The sequence below is a fragment of the Pleurodeles waltl genome, chromosome 10 (genome assembly GCF_031143425.1).
Source record: "Pleurodeles waltl isolate 20211129_DDA chromosome 10, aPleWal1.hap1.20221129, whole genome shotgun sequence".
NCBI classification, from domain to species: Eukaryota; Metazoa; Chordata; class Amphibia; order Caudata; family Salamandridae; genus Pleurodeles; species Pleurodeles waltl.
Genome location: NC_090449.1, coordinates 464,065,839 through 464,080,851, shown reverse-complemented (window position 1 = coordinate 464,080,851; position 15,013 = coordinate 464,065,839).

Here is a 15,013-nt window from a genome sequence, read left to right as displayed (position 1 = left end):
TACTGTACAGCATCAACTACTGTTCTGAATCATCATTCTGTTGCACTTGCTGTGTACACAGATTATTACTTTTATTTCTGTGCTGTTTTTGTCAGTTATATGATGTATCTATATTTCAAACAATACAAAACATTTTAAAAAGAAATAAGAAAATTAGATGTGGGTTTTTATACATGTATACAATGGAGGGATTCTCTTTGAAGGAATAAAGAAAAGGAGGGTCCCCCGAAGCACTGGCCATGCAAATCTCCACATGTGCAGAATCATTTATCCGACAGCCTTATCGAATGTCCTTACTTTAGGACTCCACTTACACATGGGCATCCTAAACTGGGTGCACATCATTCATTGTTTTTCCCTACAGGGGTTGCAGAGTTAAAGGCAAATCTGACCAAAGGATTTTGGAGAAGGGATCCATTTGCCTTCCATGACATTTCCTAACAAAAACCCAAAATGCTGAAGTAGAAATTTATGCAAGGAACATACACACTATGAGTAATAAACCTGAATTCTGGATTCAACCAAATAAGAACCATACTCAAATCCCTCAGGGATGTAGAATAGAGCTAGAGTGCGATTTTAAATGCGCCATGGGATGGCACAACAGATAGAATCCCAAAATGGCAATTTAAAGCAAAACAAAAAAATAAAAATGCTAAACTTTAAACTAAAAGAATTATGGAGATAGGGCAACCATGCAGGTAAAGAGTATGTATTTTCTTCAAGCCAACATCAATTGTTTTCCAGTAGTGATTGTATACTTATTGATGAAGCATATTTGCAACAGTAGACCTCGCTTAAGTCCTGACCACCACTACATATACTGTATTTACAGAAAGTGCCAAAAACCTCTGGTTACAGAAATTGCTTTGAAAGTATTGGTGGTTTTGTTTTGCATCTGTGATCCAAATATTTATGTATACCTGTGCCGTCACAACAACTAATACATAACTATGCTATAAAATTTAGTCTGTAGGTTTACTGTTAACTGAATGGTTTTAACTTTGATGTTTATTTCACAGTTTAATGCTAACCAAATTAATCCATATGCATTGGAAACATTTTGCAGGAGACTTCAGAAAGGAACTGAAAGCATGGTTGTTATAACATATCATGACTCACTATTTCTATTGAAAAGACTCTTAGCAGGACATTGCCCGCTAGCCACACATTCTATGTTTTCTTAAGCTTGAAGGAGTACTTGTATCCTTTGCATGCTAGACCACAATTTGTTGCAAAGTTATTTCAAGGCACATACCTGGTTGTGAGTCCTTTACGCCTGGTTGCTTCCTGCATGGATGTAGGACAGTCATTCCATATGAGAACCTCTCAATGAGGGGTGTCAACAGCTATTTTATATTTATGTAGAAAAGCACAGATTCCTGGAACGTAATTAACAGATGGCAATATTGCCAAATGGTTGGCACTCACTTATTCAATCTCTGGAGAAAGGGAAGATAGATTAGAAATATTCAAAATGTACCCGTCACACATCCAGAAATCATAACGTGTTAACCTACTAAGCTCAATATTCCGAGACCTTCAGATATGTGCGTCCTCAAACAAGCATATGCCTCAACGCCCTCAGAAGCAGACTGAAAGCGTACCTTTGATCAACAGACAGGAGTGTCTATCACTAATCTACTTGTATATACATCATTTTTAAAATATTTCCTTTTTCTTTTGGGATATCACATTTTTGGTTACTTTTCTCACAACCCCGAGGGAGTGACATTCAGTGTCAAAACATGTTAATTGTTCAGGTTTTTATTTGCAGGGTTCAATTGAATTTATCAATGAAATAGCTTAAATGATATTTTCAGTAAAATTAACAGTTTAATCAGGTCTTTATAACACAGAGACACTATCGCAGCAGTCCAGTTTCCTGGCTGGCCTCTTGCTGAACCGGAACCACTGCCGCGATCCTCTGGACCCCAGCAACTCCTACTCCGTCCACCTGCCAAATTCATCGCGGCCCTCCTCTGGCACCTTGCCGCGCGTATGTTTTAGAAGGGATCAAAACTGCCTCATAAATTTGAATTTTTGGCTACCCCTTGGAAGCAATATTTTCCCCTACCCAAGACCAAACAGCTCTCTAGTCTCACATTTCTCCAACAAAAAGTCAAAGCAGCACCATAATTCGAAAGGGGAATAATGGTGGGCCAGATGCTGGTCAAATTGTTTCAACAAATGCCCAGGTTGATTTTGCCTCTCTTCAAGCACCTGCAGCTTGAGGGTCATCCCATATTTTGACCTCACTGACACTGAGCGACTCTACGGGTAGGAATTTAATAAACTCTTATAGGAATCAAGGTGAAATAGAATCAGATGGGGAAGAGGTAAAGAATTCCCCAGAAAATATTAGCAACTCATTGGCTAATAAAGGAAATGACTGGGGCTCGATTACTGATTTGTAACTACTGACTATGAGATCTCCCTCTCCTCCACCACCTCTTAATGGAGCCACTAACTTTTTGCAGACTAAAGGTTCCACCCCTCTAGAAGTAAATGTCATTATTAAGAAGTCAATAGCTATTGAATATCCCAAAATGTTGGTCGGTAAAGAGTCCATGAGGGGTTCTCAAAGCTATTCCGGAAGTCAGTAGCAAACTGCCCCGCACTCTACAGAAAAAGTAGCCGTAAGTCCTAGCGCGGGCAGCGGGAGTCTATATAATGAATGGCAGATATGTTCTAAAAAAAGTGCCAAGGTAACTGCATATTCAGCAACTCAAAAAACAACTTAATTAGAATCTGTGGATGTGCCGCATATAGCGCAGATTACTGCAACCAATTATCAGCCCAATTCATCATCACAAGACAAACTGAGCCTAAAGGAGAAGGACCCAATGCTAGCACAATATGATTACCCCACTCTTGAAGAAACCCAGGAGGGTCCTTTAGGCCAAAACAAAGTTTGGGACTTTAAAACTTCACAACTAACTTTGGACGCTTTATCATATCAATCCTCAAAGATGGATGTGCAAGTTGACCTATTGAACATAATGGTGCATTCGGTTGCTGGGATTGACCTAAAATTGGCAAACTTAAATGCTTTGATCCCACAAGCCCAGACCTATGCCGAAACAGAGCATGATCTCATCTGCACGTTAGCCTCAATTCCTGAGGTTATAAACTCCCTGATGACTGATTTTAAAGCTAATCTGACCACCTCAAAAAGTTAAGATATTGACTTAAAGTTAAATAAGGGTGAACAGGTCGGTGTTGGAAACAGTGAAGGGGAAGAAGGGGGTGAAATAAGGGTTGGTAAACAAAAGGTTTGTCATTGTCCTGATAATAAAGGTCTTATAGAGTTACTTAGTATAACAGAAGAGTGAAAATAAGGTTTATCATAGCCATGCTAATGAATGTATCAGTGTCACCAGTAAATGATTTAATAGGAGCACAGGGTGGGCTATCCAACCAACGTCTTCTGCCCCAGTCTTCTTCCTTCACCCTGCCTATAGAAACTCAACTTCAACAGCTATCTAAACCACCAGAAACTAAAAGGCAAAGAAAACAAGCAGAGAAAGGCTAGGAAAAGGTTGAAAGGTCCACTTATGACTAATGAGGCAGATACACAAAATATACCAATTCCTGAAAATACTAATTTTAAAAAAAAGAGGAAAATACTAAGAACTAAAAAATTGGAAGTAGTCTTGTAACGACCAAGTTGTACCCTTTATTCAACATTCAAAAAGGGGGTCTTCCGATTTAGGCTCAAGTGTGTCTACCCCTTGTTTAAAAGTGACTGAGGATGATGTTATATCAGATATGGGGAATCGATGTTGTGGGGAAGTAGAAACCCAGGCGCAACAAGAGGCAGGGTGAAATTATCAAAAAACAGGTCCCGAATTGGAAATCAAGAAAAAGAAGGTCAAAGAGGGAATTGTAGAAGGAAGGCAGATGAAAAAGTTTTTAAAAATAATGCTGTCAGGGCGGCAGGATTATCAAGCCCTCTACATAGCCGATTACGAATGTTAGCATAAGAATAGATCTTGATCATGGCAAATTACCATTGAATGCTAGAGAGTGCCCCTCACATACCTCAGTGCTCAGCAAGGACTGTCCTGTGAAGTAGGTCAGGACCCTGTAGCAGAGGGCTACCAGCAGGAATCAGCCTGGAGTGGAAATAAGTCGATCTTCTTTCCGAGATATCGGACTAGGGGTTCAGAAGACATTAAATAGTGGGAATATACTTAAACTCCTGCAAGCCATACCCCCGCTGGAGAATATACGATCCGAAGACTTAGAATTTTTAACTGGAGAACGAACGCTAAAGAGTCCCCACCAAGAATCCACCTTGGTGACCTGGTCTTCGGCAACTGTTGTCAACAGGGTTCTTAAGGAAAAAAAAGTTTTTATAAATGGAGAATTGAGCTTACAACTCCCCATCTGATCGGCTATCCGGAACCCTTGGTTTCGGTTAGCCACAGGGTAGATCTCACAGGGAAGAGTAAACCCTATTCAATTTTGAGGACAGCAACTGGAAACCTTACACTGACTATTTATCATCCAATAAATTACACGCTAGATAACAGACATGATCCAGGTCAATTAAATACAGGATGGCTTTGAGCGGCTCTCCACCATGATGTGAACCCCTGACAAAATTCCTCGCTATTTAGATTACCTAAAGTTAACTGTCATCATAACTTATTAAAAATCTGCTCCTGGAACATAAACGGGATAAGTGTCAATAGCCAGCAAAAAAATCTATCCCTGCTAAAAGACTTTCAAATGGTGCTTCTTCAGGAGACCTAGGCAATAAATCCTTTCACAACTGATGGCTCTTAGGGTTTTTTCTCCCCAGCCTATAAGGAAGATATTTGGGTGGCCGAAGGGGGTCTGGCGACCCTTATAGCAGTTGGGCTGAGAGTAACCTGTCAAGAATACCATGCTGATATTTTGGTAATAAAACTCCTAGATTGGCATAAGACGTTAGGTAGAACGATGTGGGTAATAAATGTTTACATACACCCAGAAGCCCGCTCCAAGAAGCTATTGTCCTCTAAACTTGTGGAATTAGTATTGATAGGGATGCAAGAATCTGATGCCCCGGAGCTACTAATAGCAGGAGATTTTAACATGAAGTTATTGCAACCATATGATAGAGAGGAACAGATAGTAAATCAGGATTTTATATGGTCTGTTCCACGACAAACATTGGGGAGTCAAGTTAGGGGCGGGGGAAAGGCTAAAGTGGTTGCTTTCGTTAAAGATCTGGCGGCGTCCAGCCTCAGAATCTTGAATGGGAGATACCAACTGGACACCCCTCCTCCTTCCTATGTTTTGGGATTTCAGTCAGTAATTGATTATGCAATGGTTACTCTGCCACTTTTGCCGTTTATCGCATCCTAAGGACAGATTTAAGTGACCACGGCTTGCAAAGTATAGAGATGAATTAAAGTGTTCCTACGTATAAACCAGCTATTACCTCTCCTAGTAACCTCATCTCAATCAATTACAATAAGCTTCGGTGGCATGGGGATTCAATCGAACCTATTGGGAAAACTTCAGAGGAGCTTTTTAACCAAATTAGGTGTGATTTAACCGATGAAACAATAAGTCTACGGTCATTATTCCTGGAGAAATTTGCAGCTAGATTTCTCTCTGACCCCCTCCCCGTATATCTCATTTGCACTATGAGTTAGAGAAGGAAATAAATAGAAATATAATGAAAATAACAGTGGTCACTGCATTGTGGAGGAAAAAGAGGAACCGGTTATCAAGATTAGCTAAAAAGCACTTTAATGAGCCTGGTACACAAAAAGACTTAAAAGTCATAAATAGTCAATATCGTAAACTGATATTGGAAGAAAAATAAAGAAAAGGCAAGATTTTGGGGCAAAGGCCCATTTACTAAGCAAACAAAAGAACTCTCAGGACTTCTGGAAAATGATTAATAACCTAAACAGGGCACCTACAATTATACCAAGTTCAGATATCTATGAGCTATCTTGGTATGATTTTCTAATGATAAACTAAAGAAGAGGCGCTTTGCACAGGGAGTCTATTAGTGACTCATGGGCTGCAATCAGATGAAAATGTAGTCAGTTATAGATCTACGGATGATAATGATCAACTGTTCTCCGTTCCTCAGATAAAACTTACTGATAAAAGCAGGCAGAACAGGGCCCCAGGCCCAAATGGGATCCCAAATGCTTTATATAAAACCAACCCGGGATTCTGGGCAGAGGGGTTGGCCATGATCTAGAATAGTGCATCGGAGCATGAAACTATCCCATGCTCCTGGAAAGGTGCCATTATGCACCTGATTTTTTAAACTAGTTGATCGTTCCAACCCTGAGAATTATCGGCTAATCACTAACTGACACTGAGGCTAAATACTGTGCGGGCGGCCCTCTTGGGAGTTCTACAGACGTGGGATGCTCAAAAAAATATTATTCCAATCAATCTATCAGTCAGGATTTATAAAGGGGGCTGGAACAGCAGTAAACATCCTATCCTGCACAATTATAAATTTAAACAAAGAAAACAGCCTCTGTATGTATGTTTTGTGGATTTTAAATCTGCCTTTGACTCGGCACAGTGTAGCCTGCTGTGGGCAAAATTAAACTCCTGGGGTATCCCTCCAAAATTATTAAAAGCAGTGCAGATGCTGTATTCTGACATGGATTAGAGTGAAAATTGGGGATGGTACCTTTCTATCAAGGAAGGTGGGGACTGAACGTGGTCTTAAACGAGGCTGCATCCGCACGCCCTATCTTTTCAATCTTTATCAGATCTGTCCTATATATTAAAATGGGGTAAAGGCGCACCCCCCAAAGATTGGGGATCTCTTCATCTCAAATCTGCTTTACACTGACGATGTTGTCCTTTTAAATTACACGAACACTGGATTACAGCGTTTGGTAATGAAATTGGCAGATTTTCCATCATAAAATGGGTTAGCTATAAATGAGAAGAAAACAGACAATATAAATAAGCAGCAAAAGACAGAAAAAATATAAGTGGTACCTTCAAGGCTCAAAACTTGGACAAGTCAAATTATATAGATACTTGGAGGTACTATTAGAGGAGAGGGGGTCATTTTCCCCCCAGATAACTGATTTAGTATGAAAAGGAAATAACTGGTTGCTTGCTTTTCATTCCTTATTAAGAGTGTTAGAGGGCCCCAGTTACAAACTTCTGTTACAAGTGATAGCCGCCAAGTTAATTTCAAGTGTTACTTCCGGTAGCAAAGCCCTGAGGGGTAGGGATGCAATCACCCTGAATGGGATTATTGGGAACGTTTTTAGATTGCTTTTCCATCTTCCCAAGCAAGCATCTCAGGCCCAAATTAGGCTGGAGTTTCGGTGTGTGAATCAAGTGATTGCAAGTCAGGGGGCCTATATTAAACTTTGGAAAAGAGTTCAACTTGCAAACGAAAATGGAAGTAAAGCTCTTTGGAAAGAGCTAAATATGGAACTAAGATACTCCTCACTGTTATATTTGGACCAGTCCTTGGATGATCTGGGTGCCCGTTCATTATGGGATCAGAGTTTGCCAGTGGCCGCTTTAAAAAAAAGTATTAACGGTATGGTAAAGAAAAAGACCCTGGTTGCGGATCAGAGTCTCCTTGCAGGTAGATCTCATTCTTGGTTTATAATTAAGGAATATAAAATGCTAAAATGCCAGGTGTATCAGGACCGGGGTTGGTCAAAAAAAATATAAAATATATTTATTAAATATAGGTATGGTCAACTTCCAGGAGGTCAAGATTTTGCACAAAGGGCAAGTGCAGGATTAACATCATCTTGCTCTCTATGTGGAAGCGGAGTAGGGGGTCTGTTACACCTGATTTGTATATGCCAAAGCTTAGGGCAAGAATGAAGAAGGTACCTCAAGGTTATGTTCAATCAGAAACTCATACATACTTGTAGGCAGGCTGTGATTGCCTGTTTTAATTCCTCACATTCTTCATTGAATGTTAGGTTAGTAAAGTTTCTAAGTCAGGCCTCGAAAAAACAGGAAGTTCAGAGTACGCTAAAATCAGAAGTGGATGCGGAACTAGTTTGAGTTCTGGTCTTTAGATTTATAACTGAGAAGATGCCAGCTGACATACAGAGTTTGCTAGTCAATAAGGTCTTAGCCAATGAGAGAATGGTATGGTAGGACTTTGTTTTCCTTTCTTTTTTAATTCAATTAACAGTGGACTGTTTTAAGGAGATTAATATGTTTTATATGTATTAACAAAATGTAATGGAATTTTATTTAAGGTCTTAAAATTTCTATAAGACTATTTTTAAATTGTACTAATTCATATCATGGCCTGTGTAAAGATTTTAACTAAGGATGTGTTTTGCACAAGCACCTTAGGTCCTTGCTTCAAAAGGTTTTAGTTGGGTAGTTATGACAAACAAATATATTATTAAAAAAGTATAAATTATCACTGATTCACACATTTGCATTTCAAAGTGTAGGTGCTTACTAAGAATGTATTTTAGACAATTGCTTACTGCTGATTTTTACATTGTTATGGTTTTAATTAACTAAACAATAAAGGTTGACTTGGTCTTAATAGAAGTGATGGCTTTTTCCATTCAAAATAACTGTGGATTTGTCAATATCGAGTAACAAAACATTGCCCAGTCAAAGAATAGCTTCCAGAGTATGAGCTATTACAATAGCGAGGAAGTGAGCAAACAGACTATATTTTTTTGTTAATTTCCATATTTTTCCACATTGTAACGAAACAAACATTCAACAGCATGAATCACTCCCCAGGTCATGATTTACTATTCTTAACTCCACATCTACATATCTTTAAAGTAGACAAATCTTAAAGATCTTCAGTTTTGGCAACAAAACTGAAGCCCCTGTAACAGCCCTTGATTGCCAGACTAAGACTTGGCAGAGATGTACAGTTCCTTTTAGTACTGTGAGATGCTTGTTTTCACAATTAAATCAGAGACTGCTTTTATTATGGGATGCACCTTACAATGTGACTGAGATGTACTTTAAAGACAGTGTCTTTATTGAATCTCATACATTTCATGTGCAGCACAATTTCAGAGTGGTTGGGTGAAGAGGTTGCAACTGTCCTTTTTGAGCTAGTCCAGTGAGCCACACCTCAATCATGTTTGTCTGTTTTTTTCAGCTCACAGGAAGTAATTACACTTCAATGCATGGAGTCCTTTGTTATCTGAAAAGTACACTCATTAATAACACCTTCAATTCCACATCATACATACATTGTAAATAGGAAGCAATGCCTTCTTGTATTTGTGGTGCAGTAAGCTTTTTTGTAAAGGCCTTTGTGATGACTTGGTACAAGTTTTTGCTTTTTTAGGGTTTACATCACAAGACTGCCTCAACCAAAATTGGTCTGATGTGTCTTGCAAGATCTCAACTTCTTATATTTTACATGCATTAGATACAGAAAACAATGTGTTGTGTTTTGCACTGCTGCGGCTTTTTTTGAGCGACTTGATCTTGAGTTGACAGGTGTTGCTTCTTTGTTCTGTTCTAGTTGTCACTATTTCACTCTCCTAGCACCCGCCCTCCTTGCTGCAGTTCAGGCAGGCACCTTATAGGCACCCTGTTTTTGTTTTTTTAGAGTTAGGAGCCAGCATTTTATAAACATCCTCTGTCTCTGGTAAGGGGACCAGTATTTCTACTGCAAAGCCCTCACTCCTGCGTATTCCACTATCACCATCATTACTTTTGGAACCTTTGCCCCCAAGATTAGCATCACTATCATTACCGCTGAGGACCACTGTTAGAATAACGACCACTGTTACCACCAACATCACCAACCATAGTGACCATTCTATCCACCACTCAGCCCCTGTTTGAGTGGTGCATTTTACAGTGTTTAGGTATGAGAGAATGATTGCGACCAGTTCAAGCACCAACACTTCCTGTCTAGTCCTCAATGCCCTGCATATTGCTTTACCACCATTAACATCAATGTAACCACCACTGTTATTGATGCCACCTCTACAAGCGCCAGGAGCACCATCACCACCAATTTCACTATCTTCATAACTGCAACCATGCCATGTTTGGGCGTGTTTGTGTTTAAGAGTACAGTGTGTTTGACAGTGTTGAGAATACATGTGTAACTGAAAGTGCAATCCGGGCATGTGTTTGAAAGACTGAATTTATATAACATATAGCTGCTGGCTTTTTAGGACTGGTCTAGAGAGTCAGCTTTAGCTTCGTCTTAAGCAGATTACTGTATCAAATATATTATATTGTCACCCCACCAGACACTATAGACAGTGTGGGGGGCAGATCATCCCACTCCAGCCATTGCCTGTTATTCAATGCCAAATGCATTTTGTATCAGCTCACTGGAGATCCTTTCTGTAGTTGGCTGGCCAGGCAGTATAAATTAAATTTTGGCTTTTTGTTACAATGCTTGCTGTGTTCCCACATCGGGAAGAGGCTGGCACTCACAAAGGATTTTGCATTGGTCTGTCAACATCTGTTCTACAGTGTCATTCTTGTTTCAGTTTATCCTTGATAGCGCCTTTAAGATTATTATTGTAGAGGGGGGGGCGTGACCAACAAGATAGCCAACCAGCTCCTCTGAGCAAGAGCTCCCAGAGCCAGCCACAGAATCCTGCAGTATCCTGCGGTTCTGGAGCCTCATGGACACCGCGATCCACATGTGTGAAGAGGAGAGATGAGGAGAAGCAGCACTGGAGAGGGATAGGCCCGGGGACTCTCTCTCTCTCCCTCCCCAGCAGCTCGGTGCAGGCCAGCAGATTGGGCCTTGGCCCCAAGATGGCAGGTGCAGCATATCACACCCTTTGTGCCTGAGGCTGCTGCAGGCCCTGGATGGCATCCCTGGAGCCGGAGAGAGGTGCAACTGGAGAAGAGAGGTGAGCCTCTGCCTGTGACTCTGATGAGAGGGGGCTGTGCAGAGGGCTGCTGGAGGCGCTGGATGTTGGCCGGGGGCTGCCTAATGCTGATTGGCTGTGACTGTATATTTCAGACACGTAGCAGGCCTGCTTGGAGTACTGCTGATCCTGGCCTGTCACTTTTCTTGTGCTGGATGCACCTGGCCCCACACGGGCAGAGGGGATAACTGGCACGGCTCAGTCACTGTCTGGACTCTGCTGCATGGATGGATGTGATTGAGGGGCCTACTAGGGACTGTGGTGACGAGAGGCTTGAGGGTCGGGAGTCCACCTCACTCCCCCCAAAAAGAGCCGAGGGCACAGTGGTAGAAGACAGACTGGTCCCCCTACAGTTGCTGGGGGATTGACCTGGGGGCTACCAGATGCAGTGAAGAGGCAAGGCCTACATTGGGGCTGGATAGGAGTGCGCTGACTGGGCCTGGACCCATACGGAGGGCCAAGAGAGGTAGGCCAAATAACTATGGGGAACGACTGAGGTGACCTAGACTGCTGCGGAGTGGACTTGCCCGCTTTCCCCTACCTGGTCGCCACTAATGGAGCAGCCACTACAGAGGCCTATGTGAGCTACTGGGGGGGGGGCGGTGGGGGACCCAGAAACAGATTGATGTTAGGTCTGACACTGGGGCGCCCAAGTGTACCTGGCTGCTGCCTGGTTACAACCCATCAGGTCCTTGACATGCTTGTTGACTGGTGTGCTCCGTGAAGTGGCACTGAAGGTAACCTGCAGGCGCAAGGCAGTGGTGGGTGCCCGTCCTCCCTGTTGAGGATCTGAAAGGCATACTCTGTCCCGGAAGAGTGCTGGTGGGGGGGTAGTGCCAGTAGAACAGAGAGGAATACCTGAGGACGGCGGATTACCACTGTGGACGGGGTTTTGCTCTCCCATCTGCATTTTCAGTGGGGCACTGTCGAGTGAGGTGGCAGCCTGCACTGGCGGCATCTGCAGGATAAGTGATTTAACGGGGCTCCACCTACAAATGGTCCCGAGCTGGGTGCATTGCTGTGTTGGAGAGGTCCCCTGGTCACCATGCTGAGGTGTGCTGGTGGACTGTGATGCTGCAGGAATGCACCTGCTGTGCGGGTCCCACTACATGTGTAACAGCTGGATTCGAAGAGAAGGGAGCTTCCTACCATCTGCCTGACCCATGTCCATGCCTGAGTGCTGGGAGAGTCCCACTGACATTGATCTGCTGCACTTCCCGGCGCCATGGGTAAGGACAGGATGGCTAAAGGCACCCAGCAGACTAGAATGAAACAGTTCACTACACCAGGCGTGAGTGAGGGCTCACAGCCTGGGCAGGGCATCAGGAGTTGCCCGCAAGCCCTCTGGGGCCTAGATCCTGGTGGCAATTGAGGCCCTGGACAGGCGGTACAGGAGAAGATTGCAGCCATGGCAGTTGATGTAAATTGAGGACGCATCTGTGTGCGGTGGCAGAAAGATCTATCGCCACTGAACAACAGGTGACTACAATGCAGACAGACCTAGACGCCCTGAAAGCTACCATGGCCACCCTGGAGCTTAGGTTGAGCAGGCTGGAAGTGAGGATGGAAGATGCAAAGGGGAGGTCCCGTAGGTGCAATTTGAGATTTGTGGGGTTCCCTGAGGAAGTAGAGGGAACCGCCCCGGAATCATTTCTTGAAGACTAGATTAAGAGGTCGCTCCCTGCAGTACAATTGTCGCCGGTGTTTGAGGTGGTGAGGACGCACAGGGCCCTGGTCCTTCTGCGCCACTCAGCGCCCCCTCGTGGATGATCATTGCTATGATTCTCAAATACAGAGATCAAGATACTATACTGCAGGAAACACGTAAGTACAGGGACCCGGCCTACAAGAATCACACCATACATATTTTCCCCAGACTACATCAGGTCGGTCCAACTCCAAAGACAGTCCTTTACTGGAGTTAAGCAGAAGCTGAAAGCGATGGATCTTACATATGTGCTGCTGTACCCTGCTAAACTGAAGGTGCTCCATGCCGGCCGCTCACATTTTTTCCAAACATCAGAGGCTGTATGGGACTGGCTGGAGCTCAGGAGGCAAGTGTGTCCCGGCAACCCCCTCTGGGAGGACAAGCAGAGAGGCCAGGAGGCAAGCAGACTACAGTACGGAGAAGGAGTAAGCGCCGGCATCACACGAGCTCTGACGCTAAAGGGATAGTCCGCCTAGATGGTACTCTGAGTTTGGAACAGTTGCGGCAAGAGACAGAGGAAGCCAGGCTGCTGGTGAAGACCACAACGTCTGTGGTGCCCTTGCAGTCTGGGTCACTTCGGAGAGAGGATGCCCAGCTTTGGAGCAGGAGGATGCCCGGATGTAATGTATGAAGCCCTTATTGTGCCCTGCCAAGGTGTTGGAGGCTGGCCAGTGTGCCTGGGTGATTCCCCAAGACAAATGAGTAACATTTAAAATGAAGGACTGTAATGTGCTGTTTATTGGGCCTTTCCCTCCCCCTCTCAGTGTGAGATGTTGTGATTGTCTCTGATCCTTTGTGGGTTCAGGGGTAATTTTGACTTTCCTCTCTCCCCTTCTTCCTCCTTCTGGCCTTTTTGTTCTGCCTGGGGTTGCTGGGGAAACGGGACTGCTTTACAGTTGGGGCCATGGCTGCATGAGGTGACTACTCCCTTCCTGTTTCTTTTATACTGTTCTTCTCTCGCTTGCTCCATTACTACTCCTTTTTTTCTCTTCCCTTAACTACAGTTATTGTTGTGCTAGCAGTGGGAGGGTGCAAGTGTGAACTAGGTGCACATAGGGGTGTTCTGGAGAGATTGGTCTGTACACGACCATATGACACCTCAACTTCTGATGGGAGGTGAAGGACAATCTGGTATGCTGCCTTTCCTTAGGCCAGATGGTTCCATATACAAGTTGGGGAGACAAGTTGGGTCAGTGGTGTTTACCCGGTTTGGGATGTGGTTGGTTGGGCTTTGCTGTTTGTTGTACGAAATTGGCTGATAATACACTTTGTGCACATGGATGTTGTGTTGAAGCTTACAGGGGGGAGCTGTATCCTTTCTTGCCTCTTGGTCGGGCGGCGGGTGCTGGGGCGGGCCTGGGACGGGGGAGGGGGGGGGAGGCTGTGGACCAAAATATACAGGGATGTGTGATCTAATATGCTTTCTCACGTGGAATGAGAGGGGACTGAATTCCTTTGTCAAGCGCTATAGAGTACATACATCTCTCAGGTGGGTCAGAGTGCACATTGCTTTCTTGCAGGAGCCTCACCTCTTAGATGCTGAAGCCCAAAAGTTATTTTTTTTTTAAAGTGGAGGAGACCGCTCTACTCCTTCACATATTACTCTTATGCTAGTGGGAGTCTCGATCTGGGTTGCCCCCAGGGTACCACTGCAATTAAGAGGACAGGTAGCAGGCAGATATGTGCTGCTCCATGGGATACGCGATGGACCAGCGATATGTCTATTAAACGTTTATGCCCCTAGACGGACGATGATGGGTTCTTCAGGAACCTAGAACAAGAGCTTCTGCCCTACATTGGGCTCACCATAATTTGGGCTGGGTACTTCAACTGCGTCCTTGATGGCAATTGGGATAGAAGCCTGCCCAGGCAGGGCACCAAGCCCTGAATGTCAGCTAGACTTTGAGAGACCATGGACAGACTGCTCTTTGTGCATGTTTGGAGAGAGCTTCACCCTATATCTAGGGTGTACTCGTGCTACACACCTACTCATCAGGCAGACAGCAGACTGGACCATCGTCTATTGGCAAACAACAGTAATTTAAATGTTAGGAGGGCAGTCTATCAGGTGCAGTTCCTGTTGGATCAAGCCCATCACTGATTGGACTTGAGACACCTGATCTCCTGCAAGTGGGCCTGTCATGAGAGACCACTTTTTTCCATTATCTGGGGATGTGGGTGACCCATTTTCCTAAGCTGCAATATGAGCTGAATATGGGCAATGTACTGGATGGCCTCAAAGTTTCTATTCAATTATGGAATACCCCCTGCTCTCTGTAATGGGCAGAGTCACACTAAGCAAAATGATCCTGCTCCCCTGCTGTCTATGTGTAATGCGGGACTCGTTCTGAGTTGCCAATATCCATGTTTCGCCAAATTGATAAGCTATAATATCTTTGATATAGGCTGGAAGGAGATGTAAAGTCTGCCTTGTGGTCTTGAAACTAGATTTAGT